The sequence below is a fragment of the Monodelphis domestica genome, chromosome 1 (genome assembly GCF_027887165.1).
Source record: "Monodelphis domestica isolate mMonDom1 chromosome 1, mMonDom1.pri, whole genome shotgun sequence".
In the NCBI taxonomy this organism is placed as follows: Eukaryota; Metazoa; Chordata; class Mammalia; order Didelphimorphia; family Didelphidae; genus Monodelphis; species Monodelphis domestica.
In genome coordinates, this window is record NC_077227.1 from 563,882,655 (window position 1) to 563,901,705 (window position 19,051).

Consider the following 19,051-nt stretch of genomic DNA (forward strand, 5'->3'; position numbering starts at 1 on the left):
TGCTATCATGATAGCCAATCTGCTAGGTGTGAGGTACAAATTACTCTTTTTCATTAGTCATGGATAATGATGGGATAATTTAGAGGAATAAGTACTAGATGTAGGAGTCCCCAAACATGCATTTGATTCCCAATTGTACTATTTAATACCTGTGGCAACTCTGGCAGGTCACTTAACTTCTTTGGACTTCTTTTAATTCTTCTTTAAAATAACAGAATGGAAATAGATAACTCTGGACCTGTGGGACATAAAAACAATCTTAATCATCCCCTCCCTGAAATACACAAAAACATTTATTTCTTGCCTCATCACTCACACCTTCAGGCTAATACAAGTACCATGCAGGCTTTCATTGAGTGTTCCTATCAATGTGTTTATATGAATCACTTCCCCACCCCAAGTGGCAGAAAATTAGGATCAACCAGCTTTTTCCATATTATGTGCTGCTGCTGAACACCACTTTTCATAGCCTAGATTTTTTTCTCATAGTCTGATGAGTTATTTAACTTTCCAAAAGCAGTAATAAACCAAATAAGACACCCAAGAAAATTCAGGAATTTATGTCCAGTTCTGAAATGACATGTATTTGATGAGTAATGGGGGTGGTTCACCCACGAGTAGACATTCTGGGCATGTAAGATGCCTGTTTGTGCCAAGGATTAATGACTCATACTCTGAAAATATGACTTTTTTTTTTATCCACAGAGAACACAATTCCTCAAATGGATTGGAGATTAAGGGATAACTAGGTAGAGGCTGACATATAATGGATTATAATCAAGTAGAGCTTTGAATCAGCCTAAGGTAGGTCCAGACTATCTATAACCTCATTAATAGAGGTATCATTACACATGATAGAGTAGACTGAAATAATAGTTGTCTCCAAAAGGATTTCACAAATGTACCTTTATACAAGGGAAATCACCACTGACTCCTTTTCTAAACAGCTAATTCAGGTGATTTGCAAAGTCAGTTCCTTTAGTGTGAATGTGTCCTTGTTAGATTGCAGCTTTTTTAAAACCATCTGTATAAATTCTCAAATGATAAGTTGAGATTTATAAGACTGAATACAATAATTCAAGTTTTTTCTTTAAGGGTACAAATTGGATGCCTGAAGTCTGTACTACTTCAAACTTGGCTTAGAGATTCTGACTCACATGAAGATCCACTTCCTGAGAGGGAGCCAGGAGAATGGAAACTACTGCAATTATTGAGGAGAAAGAATCATGATTTGCTTGGAAAATTATTAAGCAGTTAGAAAAAAGGGAGAATGAAGTGATCTCAATCCAGCAGTAGATTATGATTCAATTAACACTGATAATTTTTTAAAGCAAGATGCCCAGAGAAAATGAAAGTTCCCTTAAAATATTTCAAATTTTCTTCACCAACAATATAATGGGAATAATAATTGTAATACATGTTATATATTATTGTTCATCAAATGCAGAAAAAAGACTAAATGCTTCAAATAGCCACATTCATATCTACCATACTCATTGACTTTCAAAATATAATATTTATAGATGTTGTTATGAGTATGTGTGGATTTAACATGTCTATGTTTGAAGAAATAATCTCAAAAAACATAAAGATTGAACCTGGAAAAAAAACTTGTGTCCATATGTGTGTGTGTGTGTGTTCAGGGGAGAAACAATTGATTTCTTAATGGACCATCTAAGAATTTTGACAGTTGTATTTTATTTCCAAGAAAATTATAACATCCAAGAAGAAAAGGGCCAAATAACTTAACACAATGCAACTGTTTCTTCGACATGAAAAATTTTTTCCATAAAATGAACTATATTAACAGGTTTATATATGTTAATTAATATGTAGATCCAGTCCTGACAGGGACTTGTTCTATCTATCAGTCTTTCTTTTATGGTAAGATCTCATACATCAACACTGATATAAAGACAAATTAAAAGAGGCAGAGTCAAGATAGTGGCTTAGAAGCAGCAAAAGTTCAGACCTCTGAAAACCCTTCCTTACCAATCACAAACTGAATGCTCCTGGAAACTGAAATTCAAACTTAAGAACAGGACAGAGACGGGGAACCCTCCTTCTGGACTCAAATCAAAAGGTATGCCCCCCCACAAAACCAGAATCTGAGAACGCTCGGGTCTAAGGGGAAGGCAGAGGGAAGGACCCCCCTTACCCCCAACCCAGAGGGCTGAGCCCCCAGTGGCAGTGGGAACTCTGGGCGGGAAAAGGTGCTGGTTTGGAGGGTCTACCTTGTGAGCAGTGGGGTGCCGGGCTCAGAGCTTCCAGCGTGGAGAGTGGGGAAGAAGCCAGGGAGAGACCATGTCTGTGGCTGGGTCCTTCAATCTGGCTGCAGTCTCACAGGTGCCTCAGGGCACATCCAGACCAATCCAGTTGAACCTAATACCATCAGGACTCCTCAGAGCTCATGGAGGCTGGGACCCCTCCACCCCCTAGAGTGCAAGGCCTCCATCAAGGACAGGAGCCTCAGGGTGGGCAAAGGTACTGGGGAACCTTGTGGACAGTGGAGAAGCAGCTGGAGAAAACTGGAGAGAGCCTGGGCAGCACAGCCTTCCAGGAGTCTTCCACCTCAGAGCACATACAGCCCAACAAAGTTGAACTTAATCCAATCAAAAGCCTCCAGAGGACAGGAAAGCTAACATTCCTCTCCTAGAGACTGTACCAAGAGATCTGACAAAGTTCCAAGAGGGGAGACTGACAGCCCCAAAACCAAAAAAAAAAAATGAGAGGAGCAAGAGCACAACAAATATGGGGAGCAAAGAAGGGGTAAACTCGAGCAAAGAATAGAAAAAGAAGAAAGAAATTACAATAGACAGCTTCTGCACAGGTAATGAGCAAAGAGCAAACAAATCAGAGGGGGAGGGACCAGCAAAGGAAAAATCAGAAATACCAGCGAATTGGAAATAGGCTTTGGAAGAACTCAAAATGCAATTCAAAATGCAATTAAGAGAGGCTGAAGATAATTGGGAAAAGAACTTAAAAACTAAGATAAGATATCTGGAAACAGAGGCACTTGAACTAAAACAAGAAAATAGTGTCTTGAAAGTCAAAATCAACCAGCTGGAAATGAGGCAAAGGAGATGAAAGATGAGGCAAAGCAGATAAAAGATGAGGTGAAGAAGATGAAAGATGAGAAAAAAGGAGATGAAAGACGAGGTAAAGAGGATGAAAGATGACCTCCAAAGAAAATCCGACCAAAAGGAAAAGGATGACCAAAAAGCTAAGGATGAAATCCAGTCTTTAAGAACCAGAATACAACAACTAGAATCAAGTGACCTCACAAGGCAGCAGGACACTATTAAACAAAACCAAAAGAATGAAAAAATTGAGGAAAATATGAAGCTTTCATTAAAAAAACAGAGGATTTAGAAAATTGTTCAAGGAGAGACAATTTCAGAATTATTGATCTACCAGAAGACCATGACAAAAGAAAAAGCCTGGACATTATATTACAGGAAATTATTCATGAAAACTGCACCTATATCCTAGAACAAGAGAGAAAAGTGGAGATTGAAAGAATCCACAGATCACCTCCTATACTTAATCCCCAACTGACAACACCCAGGAATGTTATAGCCAAATTCAAGAACTAGCAGATCAAAGAAAAAATATTACAAGCTGCCAAGAAGAAGTCATTCAGATACTAAGGAACCACAGTGAGGATAACTCAGGATCTGGCTGTATCCACACTGAAAAAAAGAAAGGCATGGAATATGATATTCTGGAAAGCAAGGGACCTAGATCTACAACCAAGAATCAACTACCCAGCAAAATTGACTATATTCTTAAAAGGGAAAGTATGGTCATTCAACAAAATAGAAGAATTTCAAGAACTCGTAAAGGCCAGACATGAACAGAAAATTTGATGTCCAAGCACAGAACTCAAGAGAATCTTCAAAAGGTAATTAAAAAGAGGGAAAAAAGAAAAACAAAACAAAACAAAAAAACAAATTTTTTAAGAGACTCAATAAATTAAAATGATATGTATCCCTATAAAAAAAGAGGTCATTGGTAACTCTTAAAAACTGTTGTTATTACCTGGGCAGCAAAAAGAAGTACACTTAGAGGGAACAGTGACAAATTGTATAGGATGAAAGAACAAGACATAAATAGGTATATAGATATATGCATGCACAAATACATACACATGAGTATGCATATATACATACATATATATAACTAGAACTTAAAAATAGGTTAACATTAAAAGAAATGGGAAGAGAAACAAATGGGGGTAAATTTATGTGTCACAAAGAAGCTCATGGTGGTAGGGGGAAGAAAATCAATACACTGAAAGGGTAAAGAGGTCAGAGACAGGAAATACTCAACTTTTAAGTGCTTTGAAATTGACTCAAAGAAGGAAAAACAATCCAATCCATTGGGGGCAGAGAAAAGATTTGTGCCCTACACGGAAGTCGAAGGGTAACAAATGGTCTGGTGGGGAGGGAAGCAGTATAAGCGAGGGAGGGGTCAGGGAGTTAATTTTAGAAAGACTACAGGGAAAATAAGGGGGGAATTAGAAGGGAGAGGGTAGAAAGGGAAGTAAAATAAGGGTGGTACAAGGGGGACTGTTTAAAAGCAAACATTGGTGTAGAAGGAAATAGTGAAAGAAGAAAAGTCAGGAAAAGGAGCAGAAATCAAAATGCTGGGAAATACACAGCTAGTAATCATAACTCTGAATGTGAAAGGAATAAACTCACCCATAAAACGAAAGCAAATAGCAGAGTGGATTAGAATCCAAAACCCTACCATATGCTGTCTACAAGAAATACATATAAGAAAGGTAGATACACATAGGGTGAAAGTAAGAGGATGGAATCAAATCTATTGGGCATCAACTGACAAAAAGAAGTCAGGAGTCGCAATCGTGATATCCGACAAATCCAAAGTAAAAATAAATCTAGTTAAAAGAGATAGGGAAGTTAATTACATCCTGATAAAAGGCAGTATAGGCAGTGAGGAAATATCTGTACTCAACCTGTATGCACCAAATGGCATAGCATCCAAATTTCTAAAGGAGAAACTAGAGGAACTCAAGGACGAAATAGATAGAAAAATTATACTAGTGGGAGACATGAACCTTCCTCTATCCAAACTAGATAAATCAAATCAAAAAATGAATAAGAAATAGTTAAGAGAAGTGAATGAAATCTAAAAAAAATTAGAGTTAGTAGACATGTGGAGAAAAATAAATAGGGACAAAAGAATATACCTTCATTTCTGCAGCCCATGGTACATTCACAAAAATTTACCATGTATTAGGGCATAAAAACACTGCCAAAAGGTGCAAAAGAGCAGAAATAATAAATGCAACTTTCTTAGATCATAATTCAATGAAAATAATAATTAGTAAGGGAACATGGAGAGGTAAATTCAAAATTAATTGGAAATTAAACAATATGATTCTCCAAAACCAGTTAGTTAAAGAACAAATCATAGAAACAATTACTAACTTCATTGAAGAAAATGACCATGATGAGAAATCCTTCCAAAACTTGTGGGATGCAGCCAAAGCACTACTCAGGGGTATATTTATATCCTTGAGTTCATATATTAACAAATGAAGAAGGGCAGAGGTCAATGAATTGGGCATGCACATTAAAAAATTAGAAAGCGAACAAATTAAAAATCCTCAGATGAAGACTAAATTAAAGATCCTAAAACTCAAAGGAGAAATTAATAAAATTAAAAATCAAAGAACTATTGATTTAATAAATAAGATCAGAAGGTGGTACTTTGAAAAAACAAATAAAATTGACAAAGTACTAGTCAGTCTAATTAAAAAAAGAAAAGAAAAACACCAAATTGACAGTATCCAAGATGAAAAGGGAGACTTCACCTCTAATGAAGAGGAAGTCAAGGCAATCATTAAAAATTACTATGCCCAAGTATATGGCAAAAAACATGGTAATCTAAGTGATATGTATGAATACCTACAAAAATATAAATTGCCTAGACTAAAAGAAGAAGAAATAAAGCCATCAAAGAACTCCCTAAGAAAAAATCCCCAGGTCCAGATGGATTCACAAATGAATTCTATCAAACATTCAAAGAACAACTAATCCCAATATTAAACAAACTATTTGACAGAATAAGCCAAGAAGGAATTCTACCAAATTCATTTTATGACACAAACATGGTACTGATCCCAAAGGCAGGCAGGTCAAAAACAGCAAAAGAAAGTTATAGACCAAACTCCCTAATGAATATAGATGCAAAAATCTTAAATAGGCTATTAGCAAAGAGATTCCAGCAAGTCATCACAAGGGTCATCCACTATGACCAGGTAGGATTCATACCAGCAATGCAAGGATGGTTCAATATTAGGAAAACCATCCACATAATTGACCATAATAACAAGCAAACTGACAAAAATCACATGATTATCTCAATAGATGCAGAAAAAGCCTTTGATAAAATACAACACCCATTCCTATTGAAAACACTAGAAAGTTAGGAATAGAAATGCCTTTCCTAAAAATAATAAACAGTATATCTCTAAAACCATCAGCAACCATCATCTGCAATGGGGATAAACTAGAAGCCTTCCCAATAAGATCAGGAGTAAAACAAGGATGCCCATTATCACCTCTATTATTTAACATTGTACTAGAAACACTAGCAGTAGCAATTAGAGAAGAAAAAGAAGTTGAAGGTATTAAAATTGGCAATGATGAGACCAAGCTATCACTCTTTGCGGATGATATGATGGTTTACTTAAGGAATCCTAGAGAATCAACCAAAAAGCTAATTGAAATAATCAGCAACTTTAGCAAAGTTGCAGGATATAAAATAAACCCGCATAAGTCATCAGCATTTCTATATATCTCTAACCCATTTCAGCAGCAAGAATTAGAAAGAGAAATTCCATTTAAAATCCCCCTAGACAAAATAAAATACTTAGGAATCTATCTCCTGAGACAAACACAGGATCTATATGAACACAAATATAAAACACTTTCCACACAGTTAAAACCAGATCTGAACAATTGGAAAAACATTTATTACTCATGGGTGGAATGACCTAACATAATAAAAATGACAATCCTACGCAAATCAATTACTTATTTAGTGACATACCCATTGAACTACCAAAAAAGTTCTTTACTGAATTAGAAAAAAAAAAAACATAACTAAGTTCATTTGGAAAAACAAAAGACCAAGGATATCCAGGGAAATCATGAAAAAAATGCAAAGGAAGGAGGACTTACAGTCCCAGATCTCAAACTATACTATAAAGCAGTGTTTATTAAAACCATTTGGTACTGGCTAAGAGACAGAAACTAGGATCAGTGGAATAGACTTGGCATAAATGATCTCAGCAAGACAGTTTATGACAAACCCAAAGACCCCAGCTTTTGGGACAAAAATTCATTATTTGATAAAACCTGCTGGGAAAATTGGAAAACAGTGTGGGAGAGAATAGATTTGGATCAACACCTCACACCCTTCACCAAGATAAATTCAGAATGGGTGAATGACTTGAACATAAAGAAGGAAACTATAAGTAAATTAGGTGAACACAGAATAGTATAAATGTCAGACCTTTGGGAAGGGAAAGATTTTAAAACCAAGCAAGACTTAGAAAGAGTCACAAAATGTAAAATCAATAATTTTGACTACATCAAAATAAAAAGCTTTTGTACAAACAAAACCAATGTAACTAAAATCAGAATGGAAACAACAAATTGGAAAACAATCTTCATAAAAACCTCTGACAAAGGTTTAATTACTCAAATTTACAAAGAACTAAATCAATTGTACAAAAAATCAAGCCATTCTCCAATTGATAAATGGACAAGGGACATGAACAGGCAGTGTTCAGTCAAAGAAATCAAAACTATTAATAAACACATGAAAAAGTGCTCTACATCTCTTATAATCAGAGAGATGCAAATCAAAACAACTCTGAGGTATCACCTCACACCTAGCAGATTGGCTAACATAACAGCAAAGGAAAGTAATGAATGCTGGAGGGGATGTGGCAAAGTGGGGACACTAATTCACTGCTGGTGGAGTTGTGAACTGATCCAACCATTCTGGAGGGCAATTTGGAACTATGCCCAAAGGGCGATAAAAGACTGTCTGCCCTTTGATCCAGCCATAGTACTGCTGGGTTTGTACCCCAAAGAGATAATAAGGAAAAAGACTTGTACAAGAATATTCATAGCTGCACTCTTTGTGGTGGCCAAAAATTGGAAAATGAGGGGATGCCCTTTAATTGGGGAATGACTGAACAAATTGTGGTATATGTTGGTGATGGAATACTATTGTGCTAAAAGGAATAATAAAGTAGAGGAATTCCATGGAGACTGGAACAACCTCCAGGAAGTGATGCAGAGTGAAAGGAGTAGAACCAGGAGATCATTGTATACGGAGATTGATACATTGTGGTACAATCGAACGTAATGGAATTCAACATTAGTGTCAATACAATGTCCCTGAACAATCTGCAGGGATCTAAAAAACACTATCCACAAACAGAGGATAAACTGTGGGAGTAAAAACACCGATGAAAAGCAACTGCTTGACTACAGGGGTGGAGGGGATATGACTGAGGAGAGACTCTAAATGAACACTCTAATGCAAATACCAACAACATGGAAATGGGTTCGAATCAAGGACACATGTGATTCCCAGTGAAATCGTGTGTCGGCTGTGGGAGAGGTGGGGGTGGGAGAAAAGAAAATTATCTTTGTTTCCAATGAATAATGTTTGGAAATGACCAAATAAAATAATTTTTAAAAAAATAAAGACAAATTAAAAACACTTGTACAAACACATACACATATACGTATGTAATCCTCCCCTAAATTCTGTTTTAATACCCTATTTTTGCATGAGGATGTTACAGTGTTCTCAAAAGCTATGCCACTAGAACCAATAGAATATAAATAGGTCCTACCCAATTTGAACTATATATCAACAATCCAATTTAGCTAAATATAAAGATTCATTAATGATTGATAAAAATATTTTCATGAGCTTCACTTTTGCCCAAGTTATCTAGTCTCATAGTTGTGTTATTTCATGTTCAGTCAAGCCTGACTCTGACTGACAATATGGTCCATGGGTTTTTCTTGCCAAATATACCAGAGTGATTTGCAATTTCCTTTTCCAATGGAATAAGGTAAAGAAAGGCTAAGTGAAGGTCATACAGCTAATAAATGACTGGTCCTGGATTCCAGGTCTTCCTGATTCCAGGTCCAGTAATCTATTTACTTTGTCTCCTAGCGTCCTCAAATAGAAGTTAAGTGACTTGAACAAAGTCATACAGCCAGTAAGGGACTAAGGTCTAATTTTAAGTCAAGTATTCCTGTTTAAAGGACCATTGTTCTTATCCACTGAGCCGTCTTGCTACCTTATCCCCATAGAAGCACCCTACAATACAAAATTCTAATTAGGCATAAAAACCTAGAGTCATTACAACAAAATCCTCTTCATGTTCCGCTGATTCTCATTCTTACTTAAAATATAAAGAGAATTCCTAAAATTCTTTTGTCTCATTTTCACCTCAAGAATGTAGAAGGTTCCAATACAATGAGGGATTATAGTAATTCCAGATGAAAAGTGAATTTGTGTTCACTAGAAGGTCAGTATCTTGTAAGACCTTTATTGGGCTGATATATGATGATAATAACTTGTCTCCTAAGGCTCTCCAGTCAACATCATGGTTTATTCTCTTTCTATTCCTCCAGCCTATGAAGCATACTGATGAGACTATTTTTATAAAGCAGACACAACATAGCAATTTTCCTTCTTTCTATGGGTACAAGAAGTCTTTAGGAATTTAAGGATTTCCAAAAAATCTAACTTCTTTAATTCAAGAGAATTTTGTTCAGGAAATTGTAACAACTGCCTCTCTCCTATCTTTACGTCTAGACTTCTGTAACTTTCATCACTTGCCCATGTGGTTACTCTCTTCCCAGCTGCTACCCTCAAGTAAGAATTTGCTTCACTGCTTCTAAATGACTGGAGTCAGAAACTTCAATTTCAGGAAGTTTTTTCTTTGGCCATTCAGCTGGGAGACTACTTAAATGTTAATCCCAAGGTAGCTATTATTCTCTATGTTAGGTATAAGGTAATGTTGTGTGCACAGATAGATCAAGTGGGCAAAAAAATATGAAAAAAGAGGAAATGAGAAAAATAAACATAAATATAAATTCACACATATTGTTTCAGATTTAGATCAGAAATTGGATTTTATATGTATAAAATAGAAAGTTGAATACCAAAAAATTTGGTTATAATAAAAACATTTGAAACTTAAAGATTCACAAAAGGTTAAAATGAGGATCAATAGTGGAAGTCATTATCACCTTTAATTTTGTTTTAAAAATTAAGAAAATAATCATGATATCAGAAAAAATAAAATATATGTGATCAGAAATAAGCAAGAAAAAACTTTTTTTCTTTGCATGATTATATGCTATATATAATATAAAATTAAAATGGTTGCAGCAAATGATATAACATCTATGAATTTATAACAAAACCTAACAAAATTGCAGAGAAAATAGACAGTAAAATAATAGTTTTAGAAATGAACGAATGCTCTTTCATATCTAAACATATATAAAAAAGCAAAGTAGAGTACAAATACTGAAATGAATTTTAGATATATTAGATAATATATTAATAATAATATTATCTAATAGGGTTATTATAGATAGAGTTTTTCTGAATGGTAATTTTAAAAAGTACTTATATTTTTCTTCCACACATGTTATCTATACAAAAGTAATACCACATAATATAGAATAAAAAATCATGAACAAGTTTAGAAAGGTAGATATATTAAACTTATCCTTATTTATTACAATATAATCAAAATTATAGCCTATGATATTCAGAGGTTGTTATTCAAACTAAAATAGAGAATAAGTATTTGAATTAAATAATGAGTCAAAGAACACATAATTACAAAAGTAGTTATTTTTGTTCATGAAAATGGCATCAATAAATGATATGGCAAAATATAAAAGTATCAAACCAATCCTTAAAGGAAATTTATTATTTATGAACATATTTGTCAAGAAAAGGAAATTCAAATTAATTAATTAGAGATGCAACTTAAATTCAATTTAAAAACTCAGAACTTTAAAAATCCATCTAAAATAGTATGTTAGAAAAAATGAAGAAAATTTCTGTTTATTTTTTATTTTATTTTATTTTTTTAGTGTGGAGAGAGACCTCAAGCCTTTATTACTTCACCATATTGTGGTCTGTGAGTACACATCCCTGCTGCTGCTTCTGTTGCCATTGGATCTCTTCTTCCTGTTTTTAAAAGGAGACTGGAGATGACAGTGACTTTAAAATTTTTTTTTAATTTTAATTTTTAATTTTATACATTGTTCATTGGTTACAAAAATAATTTTATTTATTTTTTTTAATATAAAATAAATATTAAAAAAATAAATATTTTTTATTTCTCTCCCTCCCTCTCCCTCCCTCCCTTAGCCCATGCACAGTTTGACTGGGTATCCCCTGTTTTCTTGATCAGAACCTCTTTCTATGTTGTTGGTATTTGCAAAAGGGTGTTCATTTGGAGTCTATTTCCCCATTCATATCTCCTTCGACCCATGTCATTAAGCTATAGTTTTTCTTTCTTTTTTTTTTTAATATATTTTATTTGATCATTTCCAAGCATTATTCGTTAAAGACATATATCATTTTCTTTTCCTCCCCCCACCCCCCATAGCCGACGCGCAAGTCCACTGGGCATTAGATGTTTTCTTGATTTGAACCCATTGCTTTGTTGTTAGTATTTGCATTAGAGTGTTCATTTAAAGTCTATCCTCTGTCATGTCCCCTCAACCTCTGTATTCAGGCAGTTGCTTTTTCTCGGTGTTTCCACTCCCATAGTTTATCCTTTGCTTATGAATGGTGTTTTTTTTTTCTCCTGGATCCCTGAAAGTTGTTCAGGGACATTACACCGCCCCTAATGTAGAAGTCCATTACGTTCGATTATACCACAGTGTATTAGTCTCTGTGTACAATGTTCTCCTGGTTCTGCTCCTCTCGCTCTGCATCACTTCCTGGAGGTTGTTCCAGTCTCCATGGAACTTCTCCACTTTATTATTCCTTTGAGAACAATAGTATTCCATCACCAACATATACCACAGTTTGTTCAGCCATTCCCCAATTGATGGGCATCCCCTCGTTTTCCAGTTTTGGGCCACCACAAAGAGCGCAGCTATGAATATTTTTGTACAAGTCTTTGTGTCCATTATCTCTTTGGGGTACAGACCCAGCAGTGCTATGGCTGGGTCAAAGGGTAGATATTCTTTTGTCGCCCTTTGGGCATAGTTCCAAATTGCCCTCCAGAATGGTTGGATCAGTTCACAGCTCCACCAGCAATGAATTAATGTCCCTACTTTGCCACATCCCCTCCAGAATTCATTACTTTCCTTTGCTGTTATGTTAGCCAATCTGCTAGGTGTGAGGTGATACCTCAGAGTTGTTTTGATTTGCATCTCTCTGATTATAAGAGATGTAGAACACTTCTTCATGTGCTTGTTAATAGTTTTGATTTCTTTATCTGAGAACTGCCTATCCATTTCCCTTGCCCATTTATCAATTGGAGAATGGCTTGATTTTTTGTACAATTGATTTAGCTCATTATAAATATGAGTAATTAAACCTTTGTCAGAGGTTTCTATGAAGATTTTTTCGCAATTTGTTGTTTTCCTTCTGATTTTAGTTATATTGGTTTTGTTTGTACAAAAGCTTTTTAGTTTGATGTAGTCAAAATTATTTATTTTACATTTTGTGATTCTTTCTATATCTTGCTTGGTTTTAAAGCCTTTCCCCTCCCAAAGGTCTGACATGTATACTATTCTGTGTTTACCCAATTTACTTATGGTTTCCTTCTTTATGTTTAAGTCACTCACCCATTTTGAATTTATCTTGGTGTAGGGTGTGAGGTGTTGATCTATTCCTAGTCTCTCCCACACTGTCTTCCAATTTTCCCAGCAGTTTTTATCGAATAGTGGATTTTTGTCCCAAAAGCTGGGATCTTTGGGTTTATCGTATACTGTCTTGCTGAGGTCGTTTTCCCCCAGTCTATTCCACTGATCTTCCTTTCTGTTTCTTAGCCAGTACCAAATTGTTTTGATGACTGCTGCTTTGTAATATAGTTTGAGGTCTGGGACTGCAAGGCCCCCATCATATGTGTTTTTTTTCATTATTTCCCTGGATATCCTTGATCTTTGTTCTTCCAAATGAACTTTGTTATGGTTTTTTCTAAATCAGTGAAGAAGTATTTTGGTAGTTCAATGGGTATGGCACTAAATAGATAAATAAGTTTGGGTAGGATGGTCATTTTTATTATATTGGCTCGTCCTATCCATGAGCAGTTAATGTTTTTCCAATTGTTCAAGTCTAGTTTTAGTTGTGTGGCGAGTGTTTTGTAGTTGTGTTCATATAGTTCCTGTGTTTGTCTTGCGAGATAGATTCCTAGGTATTTTATTTTGTCTAAGGTGATTTTGAATGGGATTTCTCTTTCTAGTTCTTGCTGCTGAGCTGTGTTGGAGATATATAGAAAAGCTGATGATTTATGTGGGTTTATTTTGTATCCTGCAACTTTGCTAAAGTTGTTGATTATTTCAATTAGCTTTTTGGTTGAATCTCTAGGATTCTTTAAGTAGACCATCATGTCATCCGCAAAGAGTGATAACTTGGTCTCCTCCTTGCCTATTCTGATGCCTTTAATTTCTTTATCTTCTCTAATTGCTACTGCTAGTGTTTCTAGTACAATGTCAAATAGTAGAGGTGATAATGGGCATCCTTGTTTCACTCCTGATCTTATTGGGAATGCATCTAGTTTATCCCCATTGCAGATGATATTAGCTGATGGTTTTAGATATATACTGTTTTTTTATTTTTAGGAATGACCCTTCTATTCCTATGCTTTCTAGTGTTTTTAATAGGAATGGGTGTTGTATTTTATCAAAGGCTTTTTCTGCATCTATTGAGATAATCATGTGGTTCTTGCTAGTTTGCTTGTTGATGTGGTCAATTATGTGGATGGTTTTCCTAATGTTGAACCAGCCCTGCATCCCTGGTATGAATCCTACTTGATCATGGTGAATGATCCTTCTGATCACTTGCTGGAGTCTTTTTGCTAGTATCCTATTTAAAATTTTTGCATCTATATTCATTAGGGAGATTGGTCTATAGTTTTCTTTCTCTGTTTTTGACCTGCCTGGTTTTGGAATCAGTACCATGTTTGTGTCGTAAAAGGAGTTTGGTAGAACTCCCTCTTTGCTTATTATGTCAAATAGTTTGTATAGTATTGGGGTTAACTGTTCTCTGAATGTTTGATAGAATTCACAGGTGAATCCATCAGGCCCTGGGGATTTTTTCTTAGGAAGTTCTTTGATGGCTTGATGGATTTCAATTTCTGATATGGGATTATTTAAGAATTCTATTTCCTCTTCTGTTAGTCTAGGCAGTTTGTATTTTTGTATATATTCATCCATTTCTCCTAAATTGGTGTATTTATTGCCATATAATTGGGCAAAGTAATTTCTAATGATTGCCTTAATTTCCTCCTCATTGGAGGTGCTGTCCCCCTTTTCATCTTTAATGCTGTGAATTTGCTTTTCTTCCTTCCTTTTTTTAATTAGATTGACCAGTACTTTGTCTATTTTGTTTGTTTTTTCAAAGTACCAGCTTCTTGTCTTATTTATTAAATCAATAGTTCTATCACTTTCGATTTTATTAATTTCTCCCTTAATTTTTAGGATTTCTAATTTGGTTTTCTGCTGGGGGTTTTTAATTTGATCGCTTTCGAGTTTTTTCAATTGCATTTCCAATTGATTGATCTCTGCTCTCCCTTGTTTGTTAATATGAGCTTTCAGGGATATGAATTTGCCTCTGATTACCGCTTTGGCTGCATCCCAAAAGGTTTGAAAGGATGTTTCGCCATTGTCATTTTCCTTGATGAAATTATTAATTGTTTCTATGATTTCTTCTTTAGCTAAACGGTTTTGGAGTATCATATTGTTTAATTTCCAATTGGTTTTAGATTTGGTTTTCCATGTACCATTACTAATCATTATTTTTATTGCCTTGTGATCTGAGAAGGCTGCATTCATTATTTCTGCTTTTTTGCATTTGTGTGCTATGTTTCTGTGACCTAATGTATGGTCAATTTTTGTGAATGTGCCATGTGGTGCTGAGAAGAAGGTGTATTCCTTTTTATCCCTATTTATTTTTCTCCATATGTCTATTAATTCTAATTTTTCTAAGATTTCATTCACTTCTTTTACCTCTTTCTTATTTATTTTTTGATTTGATTTATCTAAATTTGATAATGGTTGGTTTACGTCTCCCACTAGTATGGTTTTATTGTCTATTTCTTCCTTCAATTCTCCTAGTTTCTCCATTAGAAATTTGGGTGCTATATTATTTGGTGCATACATGTTGATTAATGATATTTCCTCATTGTCTAGAGTCCCTTTTAACAAAATATAATTACCTTCCCTATCCCTTTTGATCAGGTCTATTTTTGCATTGGCTTTATCAGATATCATGATTACCACTCCTGCCTTCTTTCTATCAGTTGAGGCCCAGAAGGTCTTACTCCATCCTTTAATTCTGACCTTGTGGTGTCAACCCGCCTCATGTGTGTTTCTTGAAGACAACATATGGTAGGGTTTTGGATTCTAATCCATTCAGCTATTTGTCTACGTTTTATGGGTGAGTTCATCCCATTCACGTTCAAAGTTATGATTGTCATTTGTGGACTCCCTGGCATTTTGATTGCCTTCCCTAATTCTAACCTTTTCTTCTTCGGCTCTACCTTTTAGTCCAGTGATTTACTTTGAATCAGTCCCCCTTGTCCCCTCCCTTGATGTTTCCCTTTTTAGTCCCTCCCTTTTTGTTCCCTCCCCCTCCCCCCTCTCTTTCCCTCCCTTTTTGTTCTCCCTCTCCCCCTCCCCCCCTTGGTTTTCCCTTCTCCTTACCCTTGTTGGGTAAGATAGAATTCAAGATCCCAATGGATCTGGATGTTTTTCCCTCTCAGAGTTGATTTCCCTGAGATTGAGGTTTAAGTAACCCCCCCCCCTCTCTTCCTCTCCTTCTTATAGGAGTTTTCTTCCCCTCCCCTTCCCCTGTGAATCTTTGTGTGAGAACCATTATTCTATTTGGTCTTTCTTTACCCCCTATTTATACATTACATTTTCCCCACATATTAGTATACATAGGTTGATATAAATGTAGTCCTTATAGAAGAGAGTTTGAGTAAAAGAAGATAACATTTTTCCCCTTTCCTTAATATTTACCTTTTCAGGTATTCCTTGCTCTTTGATTTTCGGTATCAAACTTTCCACAGAGCTCTGGTCTTTTCTTTGCAAAAAGTTGGAAGTCTTCTATTTTGTTGAATGCCCATACTTTCCCTTGGAAGTATATAGTCAGTTTTGCTGGGTAGCTGATTCTTGGTTGGAGACCCAGCTCTCTTGCCTTTCTGAAGATCATGTTCCATGCCTTACGATCATTCAGCGTAGAACTTGCAAGGTCTTGTGTGACCCTGATTGGCATTCCTTTATATCTAAATTGTCTTTTTCTGGCTTCCTGTAGGATTTTTTCTTTTGTTTGATAGCTTTGGGATTTGGCAATTACATTCCTGGGAGTTGTCTTTTGGGGGTTTAGTGTAGAAGGTGTTCTGTGAGCTCTGTCAGTGGCTGTATTGCCCCCTTGTTCTAGAATCTCTGGGCAATTTTCTTTGATTATATCTTGTATCACCATGTCCAGTTTGGTGTTTATTTCTGGCTTTTCTGGGAGTCCAATTATTCTTAAATTTTCTCTTCTCCCCCTGTTTTCCAGATCTATCACCTTGTCGGTGAGATATTTTATGTTCTCTTCTAATTTCTTGGTGTTTTGGCTTTGCTTTATTAGTTCTTGCTTTAAAGCCTGGTTTTCTTTTACAGTTTGGTCAAACTGGTTTTGTAGATGCGTGAATTTCTTTTGCATCTTTTCCCACTTTTCCTCCCAGAGGGCTTCCATCTTTTTGGTCCTTTCTGATTCAAATTCTTCATGGGTTTGTGGAGAGTTTCTATTTCCTTTGGAAGATTTTGGAGAATTTTCTTGTATATCTTCTTCTATCTGCTCTGTATTTTGTATTTTGGCTCCATAGAATGTGTCCAGAGTCGCCCCTTTCTTCTTATTTTTCTTGGTATTTTGGGGCTTCTGTGCTTCTGTGGAGTTTGTCATCTCTGAACGTGGAGGATTGGCTTTTCTTGTCTTTGTCTGGTGATCAGAGGCTTTGGTCCTGGGCAGATGTTGGTTCTATGAGCGTTCCCTGGGTTAAACTGAATATGCCTCACTGGAACTGGAATGGAAGGGTCGGACCACGAGGCCACACTCTCCCCCTGGCTCGATTTCCGGAAGTTGCCTTCAGAATCCCTGGCCGTGAGGCTGTTTCCTTGGCCTGCGGGGGGATGGGCTGCCGCTTCCCCAAGCTCTGAGAGCACAGACTTTCACTGAGACTTGGATAGCAGGATCCAGCCCGTGAGGCTGTCTTGCCCGCCCTGAGGGTTGCTGTTGTTTTGACCAGCTCTCTGCAGCGGAGGCCCCAGGCAGTAACTTTCACCCGGACCCAGCGGCTCTTTGCAGTGGAGGCCCCAGGCAGTAACTTTCACCCGGACCAACCGGCTCTTTGACCAACCGGCTCTTTGCAGCGGAAGCCCCAGGCAGTAACTTTCACCCGGACTGGGACTTGGGTAGAAGACCCTGAGGGTTGTTGTTCCTCAGACCCTGCTCTCTGAGCCCTGCGCGGCTGCCGCTTCCGGGAGCCTTGGACTCTGCGCTCCTACCCCTGAGGTCCGAGGGATCTCGGGTTCTGGCTTTTAAGGGGAGCCGTACCTTTTGAACCGGGTCCAGGTCCAGGAGGAGGGTTCCCAGGGTCTGTGCTGTTGATCGTTTTGAATTTCGGTGCCTTAGGAGCTTCTAGTTTGAGATCGGTCGGGAAGGGTTTTCCGGAGATCTGAACTTCAGCTTTCTCTAAGCCGCCATCTTAACCGGAAGTCCTATAGTTTTTCTTTAGTGTTTTTACTCCCACAGTTTTTTATCTGGATGTGGATAGTATTTTTTCTCCTGTACCCCTCTAGGTTGTTCAGGGTCATTGTGTTGCCACCAGTGGAGGAGTCCATTACCTTTGATTGTACCATAGGGTATCAGTCTCTGTGTACAATGTTCCCCTGGTTCTGCTCCTCTCACTCTGCATCATGAGGAAATTTTTTTAAAATTTAAAACCTAGTAATAAAATAAAGAGTTTAAAAAATAAATCAGATTATAATGATAAAAACAAATTCACAAGATAGGGAAAAATTAAATAAATTGAGTACTTTTGTCCTTTTATATGGTAACAATACTGATCAGTTGAATGAAATGAATTAGTATATACAGCTTAACAAAAATAGAGAATTTGAATAATCTAATTTATGAATTAATACTCCCAAAATTAAAACCAGATTCAGTTGATTTTATGTAATTGTTGGGTGGATGTTAAATAGCTCCATTAAATGAAATTTTCTTTAATATTATATAAAATGCAGAAATAGATAACAAAAGGAACCAACTCGACATTGTTGCTATTTAACATTATATATAGTCTTTATCTAAAATTAAAATATAGTCTCAAACTAGGAAATGTTAGAAGATTTTTCAATAAAATCAAGGGTAAATTAATCATGTCTATTAGCAGCACTATCACTTGATATAGTTCTAAAAGTGTAAGCTATAATATTAGAAAAAAATTAAAAATTCATATAAAAAGGAAAAATATTGGTTTGGAATAACCAAAAGAACCCTAGAAATTTCAATGAAAAAGTAATTAAAATTAAAACACCAATAAATATGGCATACATTTTTATAAAATAATTTTCAAAAATATTTATCAGAAAGAGCTAAAAAAATAATACCACTAAGAATTATAAAATATAGAATATCAGTGAGTTCCCTTAGTAAGAAACACAAATAAATTACTTCAATATAACTTCATGTGTCTCATTACCAAAATAAAGGAAGAACTAAATAAATGAAA

The 19,051-nt window shown here is 35.9% G+C and overlaps 1 long non-coding RNA gene across 2 annotated transcripts in view; it reads left to right on the forward strand.

Moving 5' to 3' along the window:
• LOC103102003 (uncharacterized) overlaps nucleotides 1–1,598 on the forward strand; it is a 31,713-nt gene extending 30,115 nt beyond the window's left edge. For both annotated transcript variants that reach the window (XR_008915525.1, XR_008915524.1), the window contains exons 2-3: nucleotides 706–804; nucleotides 1,096–1,598. This is a non-coding gene — a long non-coding RNA (uncharacterized LOC103102003). The remainder of the gene's footprint in view (nucleotides 1–705; nucleotides 805–1,095) is intronic.
• The last annotated feature ends 17,453 nt before the right edge of the window (nucleotides 1,599–19,051 follow it).